Source organism: Stenella coeruleoalba, assembly GCF_951394435.1.
Source record: "Stenella coeruleoalba genome assembly, contig: scaffold_296, whole genome shotgun sequence".
NCBI classification, from domain to species: Eukaryota; Metazoa; Chordata; class Mammalia; order Artiodactyla; family Delphinidae; genus Stenella; species Stenella coeruleoalba.
The window spans coordinates 105,615-132,706 of NW_027646468.1; the positions used below are offsets into that span (position 1 = coordinate 105,615).

General features: G+C 44.2%; 1 long non-coding RNA gene across 5 annotated transcripts in view; it reads right to left on the bottom strand.

Annotated features, from left to right (window-relative positions):
- Positions 1–27,092, bottom strand: part of LOC307181087 — a 305,406-nt gene that overhangs the window by 93,647 nt on the left and 184,667 nt on the right. For 2 of the 5 annotated variants that reach the window (XR_013825863.1, XR_013825864.1), the window contains exon 1: positions 24,961–25,018. The exons of 1 other annotated variant lie outside the window; for it this stretch is intronic. This is a non-coding gene — a long non-coding RNA (uncharacterized lncRNA). Of the gene's footprint in view, positions 1–24,960; positions 25,031–26,536; positions 26,591–27,092 lie in introns of those variants that run through there. 2 more of the 5 variants (XR_013825861.1, XR_013825862.1) reach the window with 2 other exon arrangements.

Genomic DNA, 27,092 nt, shown 5'->3' on the forward strand with positions numbered 1-27,092 from the left:
GTGCCGTGCCGGAACCAGATTAGGGCCTGAAGCCATCCTGCAGTGTTGCGGCCAGCTCAAAAGAAAGCGAGTTGAAGAAAGGAGCTCAGGGGCACTGTAATTCACAAACCTGCAGAGTTATAAATGACAGCTATCGTCCAAAAATAGACTGAAGTAAGGCTGCCAAGAGGACTTGAAAGCGGGGCAGAATTGCAGGAAACCGATTTCAGGAGGTAGACTGGAATTGCATTGAAAGCATAGGAAAAGAGGCAGAACGTCCACAATGATGCACTTGGCCAAAAAGGGCGTATGCGTTTTTTCCTGAATATATTCAGGAAAAAACGCATACGAACATTTTGGCCGACCAAGCAAGCTTGCAAAGGAAATCTGCACTACAATGAAGTCTCACTTCCCCCCGGTCAAAAGGGCCATCTGAAAAAAGTGTAAAATCCAGAAAGGCAGGACAGGCCATGGAGAACTGGGAGCCTTGTTATGCTGAAGGGCGGGATGTAAATTGCCAACAAACACTCGGGAGAAGTGTATGGTGTTTCCTGAAACATCTAAAAAACAAAGCAACAGAGCCTAGGGCACTTCCACTTATGGTCCTTCCACTTATGGTCCTATAGCTTAGGGAATTTAAAATCAAAAAGACACAGCCACCCCAAAGTTTCGAACGGCTCTGTTTACAAGAACCTCGTTTACAGTACAAGTTCAACATCGCAGAAAGTGAAAAATGGATAAAAAAGTTGTGGTATTTACTTACAAAGCAATATCACTCAGCAATGAAATCTGTGTCATCAGGTCCTTAACAGCACAATGAGTGGATTCAGGTATGATGATTCTAACTGAAATAAGTCACACAGAAAAAGAAACATCATAAGATATCAGTAATACACGAAATGTAAACTTGGCTACACAGGAACTGAATTACAGAACAGAACAGGGTCTCAAATTTAGAAAACCAACTTATGCTTGCTTAAGGGGAAAGGTGAGTTGGGGTGCTGCATAAAACTAGAGATTGACATGAGCACAGATAAAGTTCCTTAAGCCAAATATGGAATAGACAAGAGCTACTCCTTGCTCAACGAAATGGACTCAAAACCCCATATTAAACGCCTAAGAATGTACCTGACTAGTAAGTATCTTAAAACCTATGGATTGCTATGTCTCCAAAAGAGAATCAAGCGTGTGTACAGGGGCATAAACGCAGCAGTGATAGGATTGGAGAGGTTCGGTGAGCAAATGAAGACCCTTTGAAGTCATATTGCATGGTACCCATTACACGCGTCTCAACTCTCCAGGTTTAAGGTATTCTTCCTTCAGCTAAAACATGCATGTGGAACCCAGAGTATGATCAACCATGTGAACGGGAGACGTGTTCAAATATGTCTCAGTTTTCCTCCCCTGGTACTCGGGTGCAACATTCCAGACGCTTTACTAACACTCTCCCCACTTGGAGAGTCAGCGCCTTTAACCTCCTGTTTGGCACAGTTTCCAATTTCTGCGGAAGATGAACAGGAATAGCGAGAACCACTGAGAGGCTAGCTGGAGATGTCTGGACGGGCAAATTTAACTCTCATTTCCCACCAGGAAGAGGAAATAACCAAAGGCTCAGCGTGCCGTACCGGAACCAGATTAGGGCCTGAAGACATCCTGCGGTGCTGCGGCCAGCTCAAAAGAAAGCGAGTTGAAGAAAGGAGCTCAGGGGCACTGTAATTCACAAACCTGCAGAGTTATAAATGACAGCTATCGTCCAAAAATAGACTGAAGTAAGGCTGCCAAGAGGACTTGAAAGCGGGGCAGAATTGCAGGAAACCGATTTCAGGAGGTAGACTGGAATTGTATTGAAAGCATAGGAAAAGAGGCAGAACGTCCACAATGATGCACTTGGCCAAAAAGGGCGTATGCGTTTTTTCCTGAATATATTCAGGAAAAAACGCATACGCACTTTTTGGCCAACCAAGCAAGCTTGCGAAGGAAATCTGCACTACAATGAAGTCTCACTTCCCCCCGGTCAAAAGGGCCATCTGAAAAAAGTGTAAAATCCAGAAAGGCAGGACAGGCCATGGAGAACTGGGAGCCTTGTTATGCTGATGGGCGGGATGTAAATTGCCAACAGACACTCGGGAGAAGTGTATGGTGTTTCCTGAAACATCTAAAAAACAAAGCAACAGAGCCTAGGGCACTTCCACTTATGGTCCTATAGCTTAGGGAAATTAAAATCAAAAAGACACAGCCACCCCAAAGTTTGGAACGGCTCTGTTTACAAGAACCTCGTTTACAGTACAAGTTCAACATCGCAGAAAGTGAAAAATGGATAAAGAAGTTGTGGTACTTACGTACAATGCAGTATCACTCAGCAATGAAATCTATGTCATCAGGCCCGTAGCAGCACAATGAGTGGATTCAGGTATGATGATTCTAACTGAAATAAGTCACACAGAAAAAGAAACATCATAAGATATCACTAATACACGGAATGTAAACTTGGCTACACAGGAACTGAATTACAGAACAGAACAGGGTCTCAAATTTAGAAAACCAACTTATGCTTGCTTAAGGGGAAAGGTGAGTTGGGGTGCTGCATAAAACCAGAGATTGAAATGAGCACAGATAAAGTTCCTTAAGCCAAATATGGAATAGACAAGAGCTACTCCTTGCTCAACGAAATGGACTCAACACCGCATATTAAACGCCTAAGAATGTACCTGAATAGTAAGTATCTTAAAACCTATGGATTGCTATGTCTCCGAAAGAGAATCAAGCATGTGTACAGGGGCATAAATGCAGCAGTGATAGGATTGGAGGGGTTCGTGAGCAAATGAAGACCCTTTGAAGTCATATTGCATGGTACCCATTCCACGGGTTTCAACTACCCAGGTGTAAGGTATTCTTCCTTCAGCTAAAACATGCATGTGGAACCTAGAGTATGATCAACCATGTGATCGGGAGACGTGTTCAAATATGTCTCAGTTTTCGTACCCTGGTACTCGGGTGCAAAATTCCAGACGCTTTACTAACACTCTCCCCACTTGGAGAGTCAGTCCCTTTAACCTCCTGTTTGGCCCAGTTTGCAATATCTGCGGAAGATGAACAGGAATAGCGAGAACCAATGAGAGACTAGCTGGAGGTGTCTGGACGGGTAAATTTAACTCTCATTTCCCACCAGGAAGAGGAATTAACCAAAGGCTTAGCGTGCCGTGCCGGAACCAGATTAGGGCCTGAAGCCATCCTGCGGTGTTGCGGCCAGCTCACAAGAAAGCGAGTTGAAGAAAGGAGCTCAGGGGCACTGTAATTCACAAACCTGCAGAGTTATAAATGACAGCTATCGTCCAAAAATAGACTGAAGTAAGGCTGCCAAGAGGACTTGAAAGCGGGGCAGAATTGCAGGAAACCGATTTCAGGAGGTAGACTGGAATTGCATTGAAAGCATAGGAAAAGAGGCAGAACGTCCACAATGATGCCCTTGGCCAAAAAGGGCGTATGCGTTTTTTCCTGAATATATTCAGGAAAAAACGCATACGCCCTTTTTGGCCCACCAAGCAAGCTTGCAAAGGAAATCTGCACTACAATGAAGTCTCACTTCCCCCCGGTCAAAAGGGTCATCTGAAAAAAGTGTAAAATCCAGAAAGGCAGGACAGGCCATGGAGAACTGGGAGCCTTGTTATGCTGATGGGCGGGAGGTAAATTGCCAACAAACACTCAGGAGAAGTGTATGGTGTTTCCTGAAACATCTAAAAAACAAAGCAACAGAGCCTAGGGCACTTCCACTTATGGTCCTATAGCTTAGGGAATTTAAAATCAAAAAGACACAGCCACCCCAAAGTTTGGAACGGCTCTGTTTACAAGAACCTCGTTTACAGTAAAAGTTCAACATCGCAGAAAGTGAAAAATGGATAAAAAATTTGTGGTATTTACTTAGAAAGCAATATCACTCAGCAATGAAATCTGTGTCATCAGGCCCTTAGCAGCACAATGAGTGGATTCAGGTATGATGATTCTAACTGAAATAAGTCACACAGAAAAAGAAACATCATAAGATATCAGTAATACACGGAATGGAAACTTGGCTACACAGGAACTGAATTACAGAACAGAACAGGGTCTCAAATTTAGAAAACCAACTTATGCTTGCTTAAGGGGAAAGGTGAGTTGGGGTGCTGCATAAAACCAGAGATTGAAATGAGCACAGATAAAGTTCCTTAAGCCAAATATGGAATAGACAAGAGCTACTCCTTGCTCAACGAAATGGACTCAACACCGCATATTAAACGCCTAAGAATGTACCTGACTAGTAAGTATCTTAAAACCTATGGATTGCTATGTCTCCGAAAGAGAATCAAGCATGTGTACAGGGGCATAAACGCAGCAGTGATAGGATTGGAGAGGTTCGGTGAGCAAATGAAGACCCTTTGAAGTCATATTGCATGGTACCCATTCCACGGGTTTCAAATACCAAGGTTTAAGGTATTCTTCCTTCAGCTAAAAGATGCATGTGGAACCCAAGTATGATCAACCATGTGAACGGGAGACGTGTTCAAATATGTCTCAGTTTTCCTCCCCTGGTACTCGAGTGCAACATTCCAGACGCTTTACTAACACTCTCCCCACTTGGAGAGTCAGCGCCTTTACCCTCCTGTTTGGCCCAGTTTGCAATTTCTGTGGAAGATGAACAGGAATAGCGAGAACCAATGAGAGACTAGCTGGAGGTGTCTGGATGGGCAAATTTAACTCTCATTTCCCACCAGGAAGAGGAAATAACCAAAGGCTCAGCATGCCGTGCCGGAACCAGATTAGGGCCTGAAGCCATCCTGCGGTGTTGCGGCCAGGTCACAAGAAAGCGAGTTGAAGAAAGGAGCTCAGGGGCACTGTAATTCACAAACCTGCAGAGTTATAAATGACAGCTATCGTCCAAAAATAGACTGAAGTAAGGCTGCCAAGAGGACTTGAAAGTGGGGCAGAATTGCAGGAAACCGATTTCAGGAGGTAGACTGGAATTGCATTGAAAGCATAGGAAAAGAGGCAGAACGTCCACAATGATGCACTTGGCCAAAAAGGGCGTATGCATTTTTTCCTGAATATATTCAGGAAAAAACGCATACGCCCTTTTTGGCCAACCAAGCAAGCTTGCAAAGGAAATCTGCACTACAATGAAGTCTCACTTCCCCCCCGGTCAAAAGGGCCATCTGAAAAAAGTGTAAAATCCAGAAAGGCAAGACTCGTCATGGAGAACTGGGAGCCTTGTTATGCTGATGGGCGGGATGTATGGTGTTTCCTGAAACATCTAAAAAACAAAGCAACAGAGCCTAGGGCACTGCCACTTATGGTCTTATAGCTTAGGGAAATTAAAATCAAAAAGACACAGCCACCCCAATGTTTGGGATGCCTCTGTTTACAAGAACCTCGTTTACAGTACAAGTTCAACATCGCAGAAATTGAAAAATGGATAAAGAAGTTGTGGTATTTACTTACAAAGCAATATCACTCAGCAATGAAATCTGTGTCATCAGGCCCTTAGCAGCACAATGAGTGGATTCAGGTATGATGATTCTAACTGAAATAAGTCACACAGAAAAAGAAACATCATAAGATATCAGTAATACACGGAATGTAAACTTGGCTACACAAGAACTGAATTACAGAACAGAACAGGGTCTCAAATTTAGAAAACCAATTTATGCTTGCTTAAGGGGAAAGGTGAGTTGGGGTGCTTCATAAAACCAGAGATTGAAATGAGCACAGATAAAGTTCCTTAAGCCAAATATGGAATAGACAAGAGCTACTCCTTGCTCAACGAAATGGACTCAACACCCCATATTAAACGCCTAAGAATGTACCTGACTAGTAAGTATCTTAAAACCTATGGATTGCTATGTCTCCGAAAGAGAATCAAGCATGTGTACAGGGGCATAAACGCAGCAGTGATAGGATTGGAGAGGTGCGGTGAGCAAATGAAGACCCTTTGAAGTCATATTGCATGGTACCCATTCCACGGGTTTCAACTACCCAGGTTTTAGGTATTCTTCCTTCAGCTAAAACATGCATGTGGAACCCAAGTATGATCAACCATGTGAATGGGAGACGTGTTCAAATATGTCTCAGTTTTCCTCCCCTGGTACTCCGGTGCAACATTCCAGACGCTTTACTAACACTCTGCCCACTTGGAAAGTCAGCGCCTTTAACCTCGTGTTTGGCCCAGTTTGCAATTTCTGTGGAAGATGAACAGGAATAGCGAGAACCAATGAGAGGCTAGCTGGAGGTGTCTGGACGGGCAAATTTAACTCTCATTTCCCACCAGGAAGAGGAAATAACCAAAGGCTCATTGTGCCGTGCCGGAACCAGATTAGGGCCTGAAGCCATCCTGCAGTGTTGCGGCCAGCTCAAAAGAAAGCGAGTTGAAGAAAGGAGCTCAGGGGCACTGTAATTCACAAACCTGCAGAGTTATAAATGACAGCTATCGTCCAAAAATAGACTGAAGTAAGGCTGCCAAGAGGACTTGAAAGCGGGGCAGAATTGCAGGAAACCGATTTCAGGAGGTAGACTGGAATTGCATTGAAAGCATAGGAAAAGAGGCAGAACGTCCACAATGATGCACTTGGCCAAAAAGGGCGTATGCGTTTTTTCCTGAATATATTCAGGAAAAAACGCATACGAACATTTTGGCCGACCAAGCAAGCTTGCAAAGGAAATCTGCACTACAATGAAGTCTCACTTCCCCCCGGTCAAAAGGGCCATCTGAAAAAAGTGTAAAATCCAGAAAGGCAGGACAGGCCATGGAGAACTGGGAGCCTTGTTATGCTGAAGGGCGGGATGTAAATTGCCAACAAACACTCGGGAGAAGTGTATGGTGTTTCCTGAAACATCTAAAAAACAAAGCAACAGAGCCTAGGGCACTTCCACTTATGGTCCTTCCACTTATGGTCCTATAGCTTAGGGAATTTAAAATCAAAAAGACACAGCCACCCCAAAGTTTCGAACGGCTCTGTTTACAAGAACCTCGTTTACAGTACAAGTTCAACATCGCAGAAAGTGAAAAATGGATAAAAAAGTTGTGGTATTTACTTACAAAGCAATATCACTCAGCAATGAAATCTGTGTCATCAGGTCCTTAACAGCACAATGAGTGGATTCAGGTATGATGATTCTAACTGAAATAAGTCACACAGAAAAAGAAACATCATAAGATATCAGTAATACACGAAATGTAAACTTGGCTACACAGGAACTGAATTACAGAACAGAACAGGGTCTCAAATTTAGAAAACCAACTTATGCTTGCTTAAGGGGAAAGGTGAGTTGGGGTGCTGCATAAAACTAGAGATTGACATGAGCACAGATAAAGTTCCTTAAGCCAAATATGGAATAGACAAGAGCTACTCCTTGCTCAACGAAATGGACTCAACACCCCATATTAAACGCCTAAGAATGTACCTGACTAGTAAGTATCTTAAAACCTATGGATTGCTATGTCTCCGAAAGAGAATCAAGCATGTGTACAGGGGCATAAACGCAGCAGTGATAGGATTGGAGAGGTTCGGTGAGCAAATGAAGACCCTTTGAAGTCATATTGCATGGTACCCATTCCACGGGTTTCAACTACCCAGGTTTTAGGTATTCTTCCTTCAGCTAAAACATGCATGTGGAACCCAAGTATGATCAACCATGTGAATGGGAGACATGTTCAAATATGTCTCAGTTTTCCTCCCCTGGTACTCGGGTGTAACATTCCAGACGCTTTACTAACACTCTGCCCACTTGGAAAGTCAGTGCCTTTAACCTCCTGTTTGGCCCAGTTTGCAATTTCTGCGGAAGATGAACAGGAATAGCGAGAACCAATGAGAGGCTAGCTGGAGGTGTCTGGACGGGCAAATTTAACTCTCATTTCCCACCAGGAAGAGGAATTAACCAAAGGCTCACCATGCCAGGCCGGAACCAGATTAGGGCCTGAAGCCATCCTGCGGTGTTGCTGCCAGGTCACAAGAAAGCGAGTTGAAGAAAGGAGCTCAGGGGCACTGCAATTGACAAACCAGCAGAGTTATAAATGACAGCTATCGTCCAAAAATAGACTGAAGTAAGGCTGCCAAGAGGACTTGAAAGCGGGGCAGAATTGCAGGAAACCAATTACAGGAGGTAGACTGGAATTGCATTGAAAGCATAGGAAAAGAGGCAGAACGTCCACAATGATGCACTTGGCCAAAAAGGGCGTATGCGTTTTTTCCTGAATATATTCAGGAAAAAACGCATACGCCCTTTTTGGCCAACCAAGCAAGCTTGCAAAGGAAATCTGCACTACAATGAAGTCTCACTTCCCCCCGGTCAAAAGGGCCATCTGAAAAAAGTGTAAAATCCAGAAAGGCAGGACAGGCCATGGAGAACTGGGAGCCTTGTTATGCTGATCGGCAGGATGTAAATTGCCAACAACCACTCCGGAGAAGTGTATGGTGCATCCTGAAACATCTAAAAAACAAAGCAACAGAGCGTAGGCACTTCCACTTATGGTCCTATAGCTTAGGGAAATTAAAATCAAAAAGACACAGCCACCCCAAAGTTTGGAACGGCTCTGTTTACAAGAACCTCGTTTACAGTACAAGTTCAACATCGCAGAAAGTGAAAAATGGATAAAAAAGTTGTGGTATTTACTTAGAAAGCAATATCACTCAGCAATGAAATCTGTGTCATCAGGCCCTTAGCAGCACAATGAGTGGATTCAGGTATGATGATTCTAACTGAAATAAGTCACACAGAAAAAGAAACATCATAAGATATCAGTAATACACGGAATGGAAACTTGGCTACACAGGAACTGAATTACAGAACAGAACAGGTTCTCAAATTTAGAAAACCAACTTATGCTTGCTTAAGGGTAAAGGTGAGTTGGGGTGCTGCATAAAACCAGAGATTGAAATGAGCACAGATAAAGTTCCTTAAGCCAAATATGGAATAGACAAGAGCTACTCCTTGCTCAACGAAATGGACTCAACACCCCATATTAAACGCCTAAGAATGTACTTGACTAGTAAGTATCTTAAAACCTATGGATTGCTATGTCTCCGAAAGAGAATCAAGCATGTGTACAGCGGCATAAACGCAGCAGTGATAGGATTGGAGAGGTTCGTGAGCAAATGAAGACCCTTTGAAGTCATATTGCATGGTACCCATTCCACGGGTTTCAACTACCCAGGTTTAAGGTATTCTTCCTTCAGCTAAAACATGCATGTGGAACCTAGAGTATGATCAACCATGTGATCGGGAGACGTGTTCAAATATGTCTCAGTTTTCGTAGGCTGGTACTCGGGTGCAACATTCCAGACGCTTTACTAACACTCTCCCCACTTGGAGAGTCAGCACCTTTAACCTCCTGTTTGGCCCAGTTTGCAATTTCTGTGGAAGATGAACAGGAATAGCGAGAACCATTGAAAGACTAGCTGGAGGTGTCTGGATGGGCAAATTTAACTCTCATTTCCCACCAGGAAGAGGAATTAACCAAAGGCTCAGCGTGCCATGCCGGAACCACATTAGGGCCTGAAGACATCCTGCGGTGTTGCGGCCAGCTCACAAGAAAGCGAGTTGAAGAAAGGAGCTCAGGGGCACTGTAATTCACAAACCGAAGAGTTATAAATGACAGCTATCGTCCAAAAATAGACTGAAGTAAGGCTGCCAAGAGGACTTGAAAGTGGGGCAGAATTGCAGGAAACCGATTTCAGGAGGTAGACTGGAATGGCATTTCAAGCATAGGAAAAGAGGCAGAACGTCCACAGTGATGCACTTGGCCAAAAAGGGCGTATGCGTTTTTTCCTGAATATATTCAGGAAAAAACGCATACGCCCTTTTTGGCCAACCAAGCAAGCTTGCAAAGGAAATCTGCACTACAATGAAGTCTCACTTCCCCCCGGTCAAAAGGGCCATCTGAAAAAAGTGTAAAATCCAGAAAGGCAGGACAGGACATGGAGAACTGGGAGCCTTGTTATGCTGATGGGCGGGATGTAAATTGCCAACAGCCACTCCGGAGAAGTGTATGGTGTTTCCTGAAACATCTAAAAAACAAAGCAACAGAGCCTAGTGCACTTCCACTTATGGTCCTATAGCTTAGGGAAATTAAAATCAAAAAGACACAGCCACCCCAAAGTTTGGGACGCCTCTGTTTACAAGAACCTCGTTTACCGTACAAGTTCAATATCACAGAAAGTGAAAAATGGATAAAGAAGTTGTGGTACTCATGTACAAAGCAATATCACTCAGCAATGAAATCTATGTCACCAGGCCCGTAGCAGCATAATGAGTGTATTCGGGTATGGTGATTCTAACTGAAATAAGTCACACAGAAAAAGAAACATCAAAAAATATCACTAATACATGGAATTTAAACTTGGCTACAGAGGAACTGAATTACAAAACAGAACAGGGTCTCAAATTTAGAAAACCAACTTATGCTTGCTTAAGTGGAAAGGTGAGTTGGGGTGCTGCATAAAACCAGAGACTGAAATGAGCACAGATAAAGTTCCTTAAGCCAAATATGGAATAGACAAGAGCTACTCCTTGCTCAACGAAATGGACTCAACACCCCATATTAAACGCCTAAGAATATACCAGACTAGTAAGTATCTTAAAACCTATGGATTGCTATGTCTCCAAAAGAGAATCAAGCGTGTGTACAAGGGTCATTAACACAGCAGTGATAGGATTGGAGAGATTCGGCGAGCAAATGAAGACCCTTTGAAGTCATATTGCACGGTACCCATTCCACGGGTCTTAACTCTCCAGGTTTAAGGTATTCTTCCTTCAGCTAAAACATGCATGTGGAACCCAAGTATGATCAACCATGTGAACGGGAGACGTGTTCAAATATGTCTCAGTTTTCCTCCCCTGGTACTCGCGTGCAACATTCCAGACTCTTTACTAACACTCTCCCCAATTGGAGAGTCAGCGCCTTTAACCTCCTGTTTGGCACAGTTTGCAATTTCTGTGGAAGATGAACAGGAATAGCGAGAACCAATGAGAGGCTAGCTGGAGGTGTCTGGACGGGCAAATTTAACTCTCATTTCCCACCAGGAAGAGGAAATAACCAAAGGCTCAGTGTGCCGTACCGGAACCAGATTAGGGCCTGAAGCCATCCTGCGGTGTTGCGGCCAGCTCAAAAGAAAGCGAGTTGAAGAAAGGAGCTCAGGGGCACTGTAATTCACAAACCTGCAGAGTTATAAATGACAGCTATCGTCCGAAAATAGACTGAAGTAAGGCTGCCAAGAGGACTTGAAAGCGGGGCAGAATTGCAGGAAACCGATTTCAGGAGGTAGACTGGAATTGCATTGAAAGCATAGGAAAAGAGGCAGAACGTCCACAATGATGCACTTGGCCAAAAAGGGCGTATGCGTTTTTTCCTGAATATATTCAGGAAAAAACGCATACGCCCTTTTTGGCCAACCAAGCAAGCTTGCAAAGGAAATCTGCACTACAATGAAGTCTCACTTCCCCCCGGTCAAAAGGGCCATCTGAAAAAAGTGTAAAATCCAGAAAGGCAACAGGCCATTGAGAACTGGGAGCCTTGTTATGCTGATGGGCGGGAGGTAAATTGCCAACAGACACTCGGGTGAAGTGTATGGTGTTTCCTGAAACATCTAAAAAACAAAGCAACAGAGCCTAGGGCACTTCCACTTATGGTCCTATAGCTTAGGGAAATTAATATCAAAAAGACACAGCAACCCCAAAATTTGGGACGGCTCTTTTTACAGGAATCACTTCTACGGCACAAGTTAAATATCCCAGAGAGCAAATAATGGATAAAGAAGTTGCGGTACTTCTGTACAACAGAATACCACTCAGCAATGAAATCTATGTCACCAGGCCCGTACCAGCATAATGAGTGGATTGAGGCACGATGATTCTAAGTGAAATAAGTCACACAGGAAAAGAAACATCATAAGGTATCACTAATACACGGAATGTGAACTTGGCTACACATGAACTGAATTACAAAACAGAACAGGGTCTCAAGTTTAGAAAACCAACTTATGCCTGCTTAAGGGGGAAGGTGAGTTGGGGTGCTGCATAAAAGCAGAGTTTGAAATTAGCACAGATACCGTTCCATAAGCCAAATATGTAATAGACAAGAGCTACCCCTTGCTCAACGAAATGGATTCAACAATGAGGTATCACCTCACACCTGGTAGAATAGGCATCATTGAAAATCTACAAACAAAAAATGCTGGAAAGGGTGTGGAGAAAAGGAACCCTCTTCCACTATTGTTGGGAATATAAATTGATACAGTCATTATGGAGAACAATATGGAATTTCTTAAGAAACTAACAATAGAATTACCATATGATACAGCAATCCCAGTACTGGACATATACCCAGACAAAACCATAAATCAAAAAGAGTCATTCACCGCAATGTTCAATGCATCACTATTTACAATATCGAGGTAATGGAAGCAACCTAAATGCCCACAGACAGACGAATGCATAAAGCTGTGGTACATATATAAAATGGAATATTACTCAGCCATGAAAAGGAATGAAATTGGGTCATTTGTAGAGACGTCGATGGATCTAGAGACTGTCATACAGAGTGAAGTAAGTCAGAAAGAGAAAAACAAATCTTGTATATTCATGCATATATGTGGAACCTAGAAAAACTGTACAGATTAACCATTTTGCAAGGCATAAATAGAGCAACAGATGTAGACAACAAACGTATGGACAACAAGGGGGGAAAGCTGTTGGGGGGGTGGTGGTGGGAGGAGTTGAGAGACTGGGAGTGGCATGTATACATTTATATGTATAAAATAGATAACCAATAAGAACCTGCTGTATAAAAATATAAAATAAAATTCAAAATTAAAAAGAAATAAAATTTAAAAAATAAAACAGAAAAAACAATTATTCCCTGCACATACATGTATTTATATGAATAAATTATTTCCATGCTTATATCTGTAAATACAAAAAAGAGGAATAAAATCTACCTTGAACCAAAAACGAAAAAGAGAAAAAAAACACAGAACCCACCAGTTCCACAGAGGAAAACCGTATCAGGGCACTTGCTCCAGTTGTAAACAATTCTGAAGTTGGTCAGTGGTGGGGAATCGTCTCCCATTCAGCCAGCAGCCCCCACGCAACAAGCGTCCTCATTGCAAAGCTGGGGCACCGTGCCGAGGCATCTGTGAGTAAACGTGAGCTGAGCCCCAGGCCAGTTGCTGCTGAACTATTCCCACCCGTCCCAGGTAAAACACCTGAATATATACAAGGACTTGAAAGCCTAGAGGAAGGGCCATAGAGCCACACGAGTGACAGCATGCCGGCCGACTTGGTGCCTGCAGGCCAGCCAGGATGGTCCTGGCCCTGGGTGCTCTTCTGGAAGATTTCCATTTCCCTGCCTGAGATACCCGTCCTGTCCCTGCCCCCACTGCTTTTTTCCTTCCTCACCTCTGCCCAGGGAGAAATTCCAGCAGCAGGTATGGGTGACACATCCTCTTCTTTAGCAGGTGGCAGCCTGGCAACTGCTGCAGAAAGTCCAGCAGAGCCCCACTCACACTGGGCCACCCACAAAGCCGTGGCCTCTCACTCCCTCCCACCAGCCCAGCCCCGAGACTGCTGACAGGGCAGAGAAAATGGCGTCAGGCATGGCTGCAGGGGCTCTTGCTGCCTGGAGTGGTATTTATATTGATCTCAACCCAGGCACACCTGGGGAGGGCTGGCCGGCACGGTAAGGCTGCCCAGGTCAGCCAATCATCACCCCTCAGGGGCTCACAGTTGCAGAAAATGGAACTTGCTGAACCGGCCAGGTCCAAGGAACAGGTGTGGGCTCCTGAGAGTCAGGATAGACAAGGGGCTGCAGCTTTGGCTTGTTTTCTAATCATTTTATCTGGCCCATGAGTGGGAGACAACTTCAAGAAAACCCTCTCCTAATGAGAGGAACCCAGGAGTCAGGCAGAGGAGGGGTGGGTGGTGGTTGGAGACAGAGGCCTGGTGCCCCGGTTGCAGTGGAAGTCTCTGGAAGACCAGGTGGAGGGAGGCCTCACGGAGTGATGCCCAGGGTCACAGACCTGTCGCAGCTGCTGTTTGTTAGTTCAAGTCCTGCTCTGAGGTGCTCTGTGTCAGCTCTGAGCGACAGGTGAGCTGGGGGTGCTCTGCAATGAGGGCTATGTGCACGGTTCCTGTGTGCCCAGCCCTGCCACGGTACCTGCAAGGGTAGCTCTGTATCCTGGGAGGGGCCTGACCACGAGAGCCCCGTGGGCTGGGGTGGGGGTGGGGTACCTGCCCAGGTGAGCTCCATATTCTGGGATTGGTCTGACCACGAGAGCCCCATGGGCTGCTGGGGACCTGGTAAAGGATGTCAGGACAGTCAGTGAAGCCACCGAGGATATACCTCCAGTTGCTCCTAATTCCTACACCCTGCTGGTCATTCTACCAACCACCAGGACATGGTATTCTGTATTAGTCTTCAATGATGCCTTCTTTTGTATTCCATTAGTCCCAGAGTCACAAGAAATTTTGGCTTGTGAGTGGCAGGACTCAACATACAACTAAAACAATACTTCCGGGCCGTCTGGCCCCAAGGGTGCAAAAATTCCCACACCATCTTTGGGGAAAGCTTAGCTAAAGGCCTAAAAGTTCTACCTCTGGAAAAGGAAACCCTCCTTCAATATGCAGACGACATTCTGATCACCAGCCCTACTAAGGAGGCCTCTGAACTACCAAGCCAATAAAGGATAGAAGTTGTCCAAGAAAAAGCTCAAATATCACAGACTGCGGTGACCTGCCTGGGCTTCATTCTCACAGAAGGTCAGAGAAGCCCATCCCAGGAAAGGGAAGAAACCATTTTCAGCCTTACCCCTTTCTAAAACTAGAAGACAGCTTAGGGGTTCCTGGGGAGGCCAGGGTTTGCTGCTTCTGGATCCCTAACTACAGTCTACTAGCTGGGCCTCTATATGAAACACTGAAAGGAAAAGATGATGATCCTTTTGAATAGAATCCAGAAGTGGCCTTTCAAGAATGGAAAGAGCAGTCAATTCAGACCCTTGCCCTGGAACTCCCTAATTTAGCTAAACTCTTTGACCTTTACATTCCCGGTGAAAGGTGAATCGCCATTGGAGAATTAGTGCAAAAACTAGGACCACTTGAAATGGAACAATGCAAGAATGCCATCCAGGTAGGATAAACTACGGTCACTAAGGGGCTTGGCCCACTGCCACATCTGGCCAAGATACTGGCGGTATCTAAAAACCTGGAAATCAGCAGCCCAAAAGGCCACCTCCCTCCTAAGGGAAAAGGACCCCACGTGGTGATCCTAACCACCAACCATGCCCTGAAGTTGCAGGGTTCGCTCCGTGGGCACACCGACCTCGAGTGAGGAGGCCCTCCAACTCCAACATCCAGAGAGATAACCGGGGGCAACAGGGCACCATGACGACTCGTGTGAACATCACTTGACCTGGAGTTTCTCTCATAAAACAACAAGAGTGTGTCCCAAAAGAGTAGACTACTGCTTGCAGGACTTACTGCACCCAGAGGGGAGCTAATAATCTTGGCGGGGGAACAGTATACCACACTGTCACCATAGAAAAGCCTACAGACACCGTGATGATGGTGGCCAATAAGACCGGCTGGACTCCTGTTTACTTCAAAAGGCTGTTGACTCAGTAGCCATCATGGTCCTTGATCACCACTGACCCTGGACTGTCTGGGAGTTGAGCGGGCAGGGCTCTGACACCTGGTGCTGTTTGTACGTTAATTCAGGGGCCTAATTGAAGAAAGCGCAGACTACTGGTCAGAGCATCTAGGCTGGCAGAGACGGTCAGCCTAAGGTGGCCGAACAAATGTGGGGCGGGGTGAAACCGGCCCCCACAGCGTCTCTGCACATCTCTTTCCTGGACCCTTAAAGGTCATTAGAATCTATAACACTTCCAATGCTGGTGCTCAGGTGGACGAGCAGGGAGGCAGGGGTCCTGGGGACAATCAACGTCACCGGGAGGCTGCTGGGGAGAAGCTCTGACCCTCGCCCCAGGGTATGAGGGCTCCCAACTCAGCACTCAGCAGTTACAGAAGAAGGGTCTGCACCCTCAGCACTCCAAGAATGAGGAACGGGACAAAAGGCAGAGGAGGGGTTTGTCCCCAGCAAAGCCCATTAAAAATCCCTGGGAGATAAAAATAGAATCTGGGCAATAAAGTCAAGTCTAACCTTTTTTATCCTTTGTGCTTTGTCTAATTTCACGTGCTCCTAGGGTCCCGCATGCAGAGGTTCCACACCCGGCACTTCAGACCAGATTTCCTAGTGCAGAATGGCTGGGTTGACACCTCAGCTCCTGGGGCCCAGTGCAGACTCCACGATATAGAGCCTGAGCTACAGCCAACCCGGCCCTCGAGAGCTCCGCCGCCTCCCTCCCTCCCACTGACTCTGACAGGATCTCTACACAGCAGCCCAGCCCACAGCCCACGGGGTAGTGCATGCTCTCACCTCTCCATTCTCTGATCAAAATATAAAGTTTCCTTTGCTTGTGAACCAAACTCAGTCTCGATCTCTTGGCCCCAATGACACTGGGCAGGGGGACACTTGTTGGGGTCCACTCTGGAGGATCAGTAACAGAAATTGAGACTATTGTAACCTCAATGAACAGATGTGTGAGCCAAACTGTAGTTAACATAGAACAGTGTATAAGGCTCGGGTAAAATAAGATGTTTTTAACACTTCCATTTGATATTTCCATCACTTTTTATAAGCAAGTTCAGTGAAAAGGTTTGTCTTATTTGTCAGGTCAATATTAGAGAAACGAAGTGATTTCTTTCCAAGGATGTACAGCTAATAATCTTGGTTAAACCTTCAATCTTGTTTTAAATGCTTTTCCATTGAAAATGATACCTCTCTTTCAGCTCCCCCATTTCTGAGAAGTATAAAATCTTATAATTTATTATTACCAAAGGGGAAAGGTGGGAGGAGGGATAAATTAACAGTTTGGAATGAACACATACACACTGCTATGTATAAAATAGATCATCAACAAGGAACTACTGTATAGCACAGGGAACTACACTCAACATTTTGCAATAACCTATAAGGGGAAATAATCTGAAAAAGAATAGATATTTTTATTGACATCATCTATCAATGACAGTTAAAGTGTAGCCTAAGGGAAGCTGGTGGTGAGTGCTTCTGACCCTGAAGACTTCAATCATCTAAAGTTTGGACTCTGCCTACTTCCCAAGGCCCTTAATGAACATATGTGTAGCTGTAGCTTAAAAAATTCCCCAGTTTGGGTTTCGGGGAGACACTGAGTTTGAAAAAGCCCTGGTGTTCTCCTTACATGAATGGGACTCTTCCTACTGCTAAAACATGTCTGTCACACCCAGAGGATGGTATACCGTCTGATCGGGAAGAGTTTGGAAAAGGCATCTCATCTCCTCATCTCCTGGTGCTCGGGTTCACCCCTCCAGCGTCTTTACTAACAGTCTCCCCACTTGGAGATGTCAGCACTGTCAACATCCTGTTGCGTACAGTTTGGAATTTGTCCAGAGGATGAAGCGGAAGGATGAGGAACAATGAGAGACAAGTCCTAGGTGTTCAGACAGGCACATTTCCAATCAGGAAGACGAATTGACCAAAGGCTAGGGTTGCCCATGGAAACAGTATAGGGCTTGAGGAAATCCCGCTGCTTTGTGTCCAGTTCCCATAAACACAAGTTGAACAATGGAACTCAGGGGCAGTAAAATTCACAAAACTGCAGAGTTGAAAATATCCATCACTGAAAAATGTCTTGAGGAAAGTCAGAGAAAAGGACTTGTAAGCAAGGGAGAATGGCAGGAAAGGGATTTGAGGAGGTAGAAAGGACTCGCCATTAAGCACAAGAAAAGGAGCTGAACATTGCCAACATTGCCAACATTGCAGTTGGCCAAAAAGGGTGTATGCGTTCTTTTCTGTATATATTCAAGAAAAGGGCATACACTTTTTTAGCCAACCAAACAGGTGGGCACTGGAAGTCAATACTACAAAAGATATCACTTCGCATCAGTCAGAAGAGCCATCCTCATAAAGCGTAAACAACAGAAATGCAGGACAGGGCAACGAGAAGAGGGAGCCCTGTGAGACTTATAGTGGAAATGTATATTGCCAACGGCCATTCTGGAGAAGTGTATTGTGTTTACTAAAGCATCTAAAAAATGAGCTACAGAGCATAGGGCACTTGCACTCATGGGCGTATATCTTGGGAAAAACAAAAATCGAGAGGACACAGGCACCCCAATGTTTACCCCCTCTCTGTTTAAAAGATCCTCGACTAGGATATAACTTAAATGTCTCTGGAGGGAAAAAATGGATAGAGATGTGGTACTTAGGTAGAGTGGAATATTATTCAGCCTGGAAATCAATGAAATATGGCCAGTTGTAACGACTCCGGAGGAGTTACGTATGATCATTCTAAGTGACAGAATTCAAAAAGAAAAAGACACATATCATAAGATATCACTTAAAGGTGGAATCCAAAATGGCTACACATGAAATAAATTACAAAACAAAAACATAGTCAAATATGTAGAAAACACGCATAAGGCTGCTAAACGGGAAAGGTGGGGAGGGGTGAGGCATCATCCAGGAGGTTGAAATTAGCAAAGATACCATTCCAAATACCAAACTGATAATCAACAAGGCCTACACGGTAGCTAAAAGAACTGCACTCAGCACACTCAAGTCACCGGAAAAGAATATATACGACTGGTAAGAATCTGAAAAAGAATTTATTGATGTCTCTCTGTACGTGAATCAAGTGGATGTACAGCAGCAAGAAACAGAGCTTTGAAAATCAGCTGTAACCAATATAGTAATAAATTGAAAAAAATAAACGACAGAGAGACAGAGAAAACCTCTTACAACTTTTCCTCAGGGACGGTGATGCAACATGGATTGAACACATCTAGACCCACAGCAGGATGAGACATAAGGCTGGAAACTGTTTGCACTAAGAGAAATGTGAGGTTGGGTGAGGAAATGCACACCCTTTAAAGTAATACTACCTGGTACCCATTCAATGGGTCCCAAATCTGCAGGTTCAAGGGATCTTCCTACAGCTAAAACATGCATGGAAAACCCAGAGGACTGTACACCATGTGATCGGGAGATGTGTCTAAAATGCACCTCATTTATCCTCTCCTGGTGCTCCTGTTCACCATTCCAGCCACGCTACTTAGAATCTCCCCACTTGGAGAATCAGCACATTTAAACTTCTGTTTCACACATTTTGCAAATTGTGAGGAGGATGAACGGGAAGAGGGGGAACCAATGAGAGAAGAGTTGTAGGGGTTTGGACGGGCACATATCACTCTAATTTCCCATTAAGAATAAGAATTAAAGAAAGGCTCAGCCTGCCTCGCCGGAGCCAAAATAGGGCCTGAAGCAATCCTGTGGGTTTGAGGCCAGCTCACAAAAGAGCAACTTAAAAAATGGAGCTCAGGGTCACTGCAATTCACAAACCTGCAGAGTTATAAATGAAAACTAACGTCCAAAAATATGTTGAGGTAAGGCAAAGAAGAGGATCTGAATGCAAGACAGAATTGCAAGAAACAGATTTCAAGAGATAGATTGGACTCGTCTTTAACGCACATGAAAAGCGGCAGAATTTCGACAATGATGCAGTTGGCCCAAAAAGGCGTATGCGTTTTTTCCTGATTATATCCAGGAAAAAACGCATACGCACTTTATGGGCAACGAAGCAAGCAAGCAATGCAAATGTGCACAACAAAGAAGTCTCACTTCCCACCGGTCAAAAGGGCCATCCTAAAAAATTGTAAAAACCAGAAATGCAGGACAGGCCATGGAGAACAGGGAGCCTTTATACGCTGATGGGCAGTGTGTGAACTGCCGAGAGCCACTCTGGAGAAGTGTATGGTGGTTCCTAAATCATCTAAAAAACAGAGCTACAGAGCATAGGACACTTCCAATCATGGGAGTATATCTAGGGAAGTCTAAAAATCAACAAGACACAAGCACACCACAGTTTAGGGCTACTCTGTTTACAAGAACCTCAACTTCAGTACACCTTAAATATCCCAGGAAAGAGAACAATGGATAAAGAAGATGTGGTACTTATGTACAATGGAATATCTCTTCACCATGAAATCAATGTAATAAGGCTAGTAGAAGGATAAAGAGTGGATTTAGGTCCGATAATACTACTTGAAATAAGTCAAACAGAAAAAGAAACATATCATAAGATATCACTTATAGAGGGAGGGTAAATATGGCTGCACAAGAAATGAATTACAGAACAGAACAGTGTCTCACATTTAGAAAACACACTTATGTCAGCTTAAGGGGAAAGGAGAGGTGGGGTGATGCATAAAACCAGAGTTTGAAATTAGCACAGATACCATTCAATAAACCAAATAGGTATTAGACAAGATCTACACCTTGCTCAATGAACAGGCCTCAACACACCCTATACACCGCAGAGAAATATATCTGAGGAATAAGAATCTTAAAACCCATGTATTGATATATCTCCATAAGGGAATCAAGTGTGTGCAGAGCGGCACAAACACAGCAGTGAAAAGGAGCTAAACCCCATTATAGAAATAAATTTTAAAAACAAAACGCTGAAACAATGAAAGAGAGAAAAATTCTTACAAAATTCGCTCAGGGGCTGTGATGCAACCTGGATTGACCACATATAAACCCACAGCTGGATAAGACATAAGGCTGGACACTTGGGGCTGACAGGATTGGTGAGCTTTGGTGAGCAAGTGCCGAAAGTTTAATGCAATACTTCATGCTACTCAGTCCAAGGGTCCCAACACTCCAGGTTGAAGGGAATCTTCCTACAGCTAAACCATGCTTGGGAAACCCAGCGACTGGTATACCATATGATCGGGAAAGGTTTCTAAAACGCACCTCATTTTTCCTCTCCTGGGGCTCCGGATCGACATTCCAGCCGCTTTACTAACAACATCCCCACATGGAGTCAATGCCTTTAAGTTCTGGTATCGCACAGTCTGCAGTTAGTGCAGAGGATGAATGGGAATAGGGGGAACCAGTGAGAAACTAGCTGTAGCGGTTTCAATGGGCACATGTCACTCTAATATCACATCAGTAAGAAGAATTAACCAAAGGCACAGCAAGGTGCCCCAGAAGAAAAATAGGGCTTCAAGGAATCCTGTGGTTACGGGGCAAGACCACAAAAATAAGAGCTAAAAAATGGACCTAAGGGCCACTGCAATTCAAAAACCTGCACAGTTATAAAGGCCAACTATTTTTAAAAAATATATTGAGGTAAGGCTATGAAGAGGCATTGAAAGCAAGGCAGAATTGCAGGAAACCGATTTCAGGAGGTAGACTGGAATTGCATTGAAAGCATATGAAGAGAGTCAGAAACTCGACAATGATGCACTTGGCCAAAAAGGGCGTATGCGTTTTTTCCTGAATATATTCAGGAAAAAACGCATACGCACTTTTTGGCCAACCAAGCAAGCTTGCAAAGGAAATCTGCACTACAATGAAGTCTCACTTCCACCTGGTCAAAAGGGCCATCTGAAAAAAGTGTAAAATCCATAAAGGCACGACAGGCCATGGAGAACTGGGAGCCTTGTTATGCTGATGGGTGGGATGTAAATTGCCAAGAGCCACTCTGGAGAAGTGTATGGTGTTTCCTGAAACATCTAAAAAACAAAGCAACAGAGCCTAGGGCACTTCCACTTATGGTCCTATAGCTTAGGGAAATTAAAATCAAAAAGACACAGCCACCCCAAAGTTTGGCACGGCTCTGTTTACAAGAACCTCGTTTACGGTACAAGTTCAATATCGCAGAAAGTAAAAAATGGATAAAGAACTTGTGGTACTTACGTACAATGCAATATCACTCAACAATGAAATCTATGTAATCAGGCCCGAAGCAGCATAATGAGTGCATTCAGGTATGATGATTCGAACTGAAATAAGTCACACAGAAAAGAAACATCATAAGGTATCATTAATACACAGAATGTCGACTTGGCTACACATGAACTGAATTACAAAACAGAACAGTGTCTCATGTTTAGAAAACCAACTTATGCTTGCTTAAGGGGGAAGGTGAGTTGGGGTGCTGCATAAAACCAGAGATTGAAATGAGCACAGATAAAGTTCCTTAAGCCAAATATGGAATAGACAAGAGCTACTCCTTGCTCAACGAAATGGACTCAACACCCCATATTAAACGCCTAAGAATATACCTGACTAGTAAGTATCTTAAAACCTATGGATTGCTATGTCTCCAAAAGAGAATCAAGCGTGTGTACAGGGGCATAAACGCAGCAGTGATAGGATTGGAGAGGTTCGGTGAGCAAATGAAGACCCTTTGAAGTCATATTGCATGGTACCCATTACACGGGTCTCAACTCTCCAGGTTTAAGGTATTCTTCCTTCAGCTAAAACATGCATGTGGAACCCAGAGTATGATCAACCGTGTGAACGAGAGACGTGTTCAAATATGTCTCAGTTTTCCTCCCCTGGTACTCGGGTGCAACATTCCAGACGCTTTACTAACACTCTCCCCACTTGGAGAGTCACCACCTTTAACCTCCTGTTTGGCCCCGTTTGCAATTTCTGCGGAAGATGAACAGGAATAGGGAGAACCAATGAGAGACTAGCTGGAGGTGTCTGGACGGGCAAATTTAACTCTCATTTCCCACCAGAAAGAGGAAATAACCAAAGGCTCAGCATGCCGTGCCGGAACCAGATTAGGGCCTGAAGCCATCCAGCGGTGTTGCGGCCAGCTCACAAGAAAACGAGTTGAAGAAAGGAGCTCAGGGGCACTGTAATTCACAAACCTGCAGAGTTATAAATGACAGCTATCGTCCAAAAATATACTGAAGTAAGGCTGCCAAGAGGACTTGAAAGCGGGGCAGAATTGCAGGAAACCGATTTCAGGAGGTAGACTGGAATTGCATTGAAAGCATAGGAAAAGAGGCAGAACGTCCACAATGATGCACTTGGCCAAAAAGGGCGTATGCGTTTTTTCCTGAATATATTCAGGAAAAAACGCATACGCCCTTTTTGGCCAACCAAGCAAGCTTGCAAAGGAAATCTGCACTACAATGAAGTCTCACTTCCCCCCGGTCAAAAGGGCCATCTGAAAAAAGTGTAAAATCCAGAAAGGCAGGACAGGCCATGGAGAACTGGGAGCCTTGTTATGCTGATCGGCGGGATGTAAATTGCCAACAGACACTCGGGAGAAATGTATGGTGTTTCCTGAAACATCGAAAAAACAAAGCAACAGAGCCTAGGGCACTTCCATTTATGGTCCTATAGCTTAGGGAAATTAAAATCAAAAAGACACAGCCACCCCAAAGTTTGGGACGCCTCTGTTTACAAGAACCTCGTTTACAGTACAAATTCAACATCGCAGAAAATGAAAAATGGATAAAGAAGCTGTGGTATTTACTTACAAAGCAATATCACTCAGCAATGAAATCTATGTCATCAGGCCCTTAGCAGCACAATGAGTGGATTCAGGTATGATGATTCTAACTGAAATAAGTCACACAGAAAAAGAAACATCATAAGATATCACTAATACACGGAATGGAAACTTGGCTACACAGGAACTGAATTACAGAACAGAACAGGGTCTCAAATTTAGAAAACCAACTTATGCTTGCTTAAGGGTAAAGGTGAGTTGGGGTGCTGCATAAAACCAGAGATTGAAATGAGCACAGATAAAGTTCCTTAAGCAAAATATGGAATAGACGAGCTACTCCTTGCTCAACGAAATGGACTCAACACCGCATATTAAACGCCTAAGAATGTACCTGACTAGTAAGTATCTTAAAACCTATGGATTGCTATGTCTCCGAAAGAGAATCAAGCATGTGTACAGGGGCATAAACGCAGCAGTGATAGGATTGGAGAGGTTCGGTGAGCAAATGAAGACCCTTTGAAGTCATATTGCATGGTACCCATTCCACGGGTTTCAACTACCCAGGTTTTAGGTATTCTTCCTTCAGCTAAAACATGCATGTGGAACCCAGAGTATGATCATCCGTGTGAACGGGAGACGTGTTCAAATATGTCTCAGTTTTCCTCCCGTGGTACTCAGATGCAACATTCCAGACGCTTTACTAACACTCTCCCGACTTGGAGAGTCAGCGTCTTTAACCTCCTGTTTGGCCCAGTTTGCAATTTCTGCGGAAGATGAACAGGAATAGCGAGAACCAATGAGAGACTAGCTGGAGGTGTCTGGACGGGCAAATTTAACTCTCATTTCCCACCAGGAAGAGGAAATAACCAAAGGCTCAGCATGCCGTGCCAGAACCAGATTAGGGCCTGAAGCCATCCAGCGGTGTTGCAGCCAGCTCACAAGAAAACGAGTTGAAGAAAGGAGCTCAGGGGCACTGTAATTCACAAACCTGCAGAGTTATAAATGACAGCTATCGTCCAAAAATACACTGAAGTAAGGCTGCCAAGAGGACTTGAAAGCGGGGCAGAATTGCAGGAAACCGATTTCAGGAGGTAGACTGGAATTGCATTGAAAGCATAGGAAAAGAGGCAGAACGTCCACAATGATGCACTTGGCCAAAAAGGGCGTATGCGTTTTTTCCTGAATATATTCAGGAAAAAACGCATACGCCCTTTTTGGCCAACCAAGCAAGCTTGCAAAGGAAATCTGCACTACAATGAAGTCTCACTTCCCCCCGGTCAAAAGGGCCATCTGAAAAAAGTGTAAAATCCAGAAAGGCAGGACAGGCCATGGAGAACTGGGAGCCTTGTTATGCTGATGGGCGGGATGTAAATTGCCAACAACCACTCAGGAGAAGTGTATGGTGTTTCCTGAAACATCTAAAAAACAAAGCAACAGAACCTAGGGCACTTCCACTTATGGTCCTATAGCTTAGGGAAATTAAAATCAAAAAGACACAGCCACCCCAAAGTTTGGAACGGCTCTGTTTACAAGAACCTCGTTTACAGTACAAGTTCAACATCGCAGAAAGTGAAAAATGGATAAAGAATTTGTGGTATTTACTTACAAAGCAATATCACTCAGCAATGAAATCTATGTCATCAGGCCCTTAGCATCACAATGAGTGGATTCAGGTATGATGATTCTAACTGAAGTAAGTCACACAGAAAAAGAAACATCATAAGATATCAGTAATACACGGAATGTAAACTTGGCTACACAGGAACTGAATTACAGAACAGAACAGGGTCTCAAATTTAGAAAACCAACTTATGCTTGCTTAAGGGTAAAGGTGAGTTGGGGTGCTGCATAAAACCAGAGATTGAAATGAGCACAGATAAAGTTCCTTAAGTCAAATATGGAATAGACAAGAGCTACTCCTTGCTCAACGAAATGGACTCAACACCGCATATTAAACGCCTAATGTACCTGATTAGTAAGTATCGTAAAACCTATGGATTGCTATGTCTCCAAAAGAGAATCAAGCATGTGTACAGGGGCATAAACGCAGCAGTGATAGGATTGGAGAGGTTCGGTGAGCAAATGAAGACCCTTTGAAGTCATATTGCATGGTACCCATTCCACGGGTCTCAACTCTCCAGGTTTAAGGTATTCTTCCTTCAGCTAAAACATGCATGTGGAACCCAAGTATGATCAACCATGTGAACGGGAGACGTGTTCAAATATGTCTCAGTTTTCCTCCCCTGGTACTCGGGTGCAACATTCCAGATGCTTTACTAACACTCTCCCCACTTGGAGAGTCAGCGCCTTTAACCTCCTGTTTGGCCCAGTTTGCAATTTCTGCGGAAGATGAACAGGAATAGCGAGAACCAATGAGAGGCTAGCTGGAGGTGTCTGGACGGGCAAATTTAACTCTCATTTCCCACCAGGAAGAGGAAATAACCAAAGGCTCAGCGTGCCGTACCGGAACCAGATTAGGGCCTGAAGCCATCCTGCGGTGTTGCGGCCAGGTCACAAGAAAGCGAGTTGAAGAAAGGAGCTCAGGGGCACTGTAATTCACAAACCTGCAGAGTTATAAATGACAGCTATCATCGAAAAATATACTGAAGTAAGGCTGCCAAGAGGACTTGAAAGCAGGGCAGAATTGCAGGAAACCGATTTCAGGAGGTAGACTGGAATTGCATTGAAAGCATAGGAAAAGAGGCAGAACGTCCACAATGATGCACTTGGCCAAAAAGGGCGTATGCGTTTTTTCCTGAATATATTCAGGAAAAAACGCATACGCCCTTTTTGGCCAACCAAGCAAGCTTGCAAAGGAAATCTGCACTACAATGAAGTCTCACTTCCCCCCGGTCAAAAGGGCCATCTGAAAAAAGTGTAAAATCCAGAAAGGCAGGACAGGCCATGGAGAACTGGGAGCCTTGTTATGCTGATGGGCGGGATGTAAATTGCCAACAGACACTCGGGAGAAGTGTATGGTGTTTCCTGAAACATCTAATAAACAAAGCAACAGAGCCTAGGGCACTGCCACTTATGGTCCTATAGCTTAGGGAAATTAAAATCAAAAAGACAAAGCCACCCCAAAGTTTGGGACGCCTCTGTTTACAAGAACCTCGTTTACAGTACAAGTTCAACATCGCAGAAAGTGAAAAATGGATAAAGAAGTTGTGGTATTTACTTACAAAGCAATATCACTCAGCAATGAAATCTAGGTCATCAGGTCCTTAACATCACAATGAGTGGATTCAGGTATGATGATTCTAACTGAAATAAGTCACACAGAAAAAGAAACATCATAAGATATCAGTAATACACGGAATGTAAACTTGGCTACACAGGAACTGAATTACAGAACAGAACAGGGTCTCAAATTTAGAAAACCAACTTATGCTTGCTTAAGGGTAAAGGTGAGTTGGGGTGCTGCATAAAACCAGAGATTGAAATGAGCACAGATAAAGTTCCTTAAGTCAAATATGGAATAGACAAGAGCTACTCCTTGCTCAACGAAATGGACTCAACACCGCATATTAAACGCCTAAGAATGTACCTGACTAGTAAGTATCGTAAAACCTATGGATTGCTATGTCTCCGAAAGAGAATCAAGCATGTGTACAGGGGCATAAACGCAGCAGTGATAGGATTGGAGAGGTTCGGTGAGCAAATGAAGACCCTTTGAAGTCATATTGCATGGTACCCATTCCACGGGTCTCAACTCTCCAGGTTTAAGTTATTCTTCCT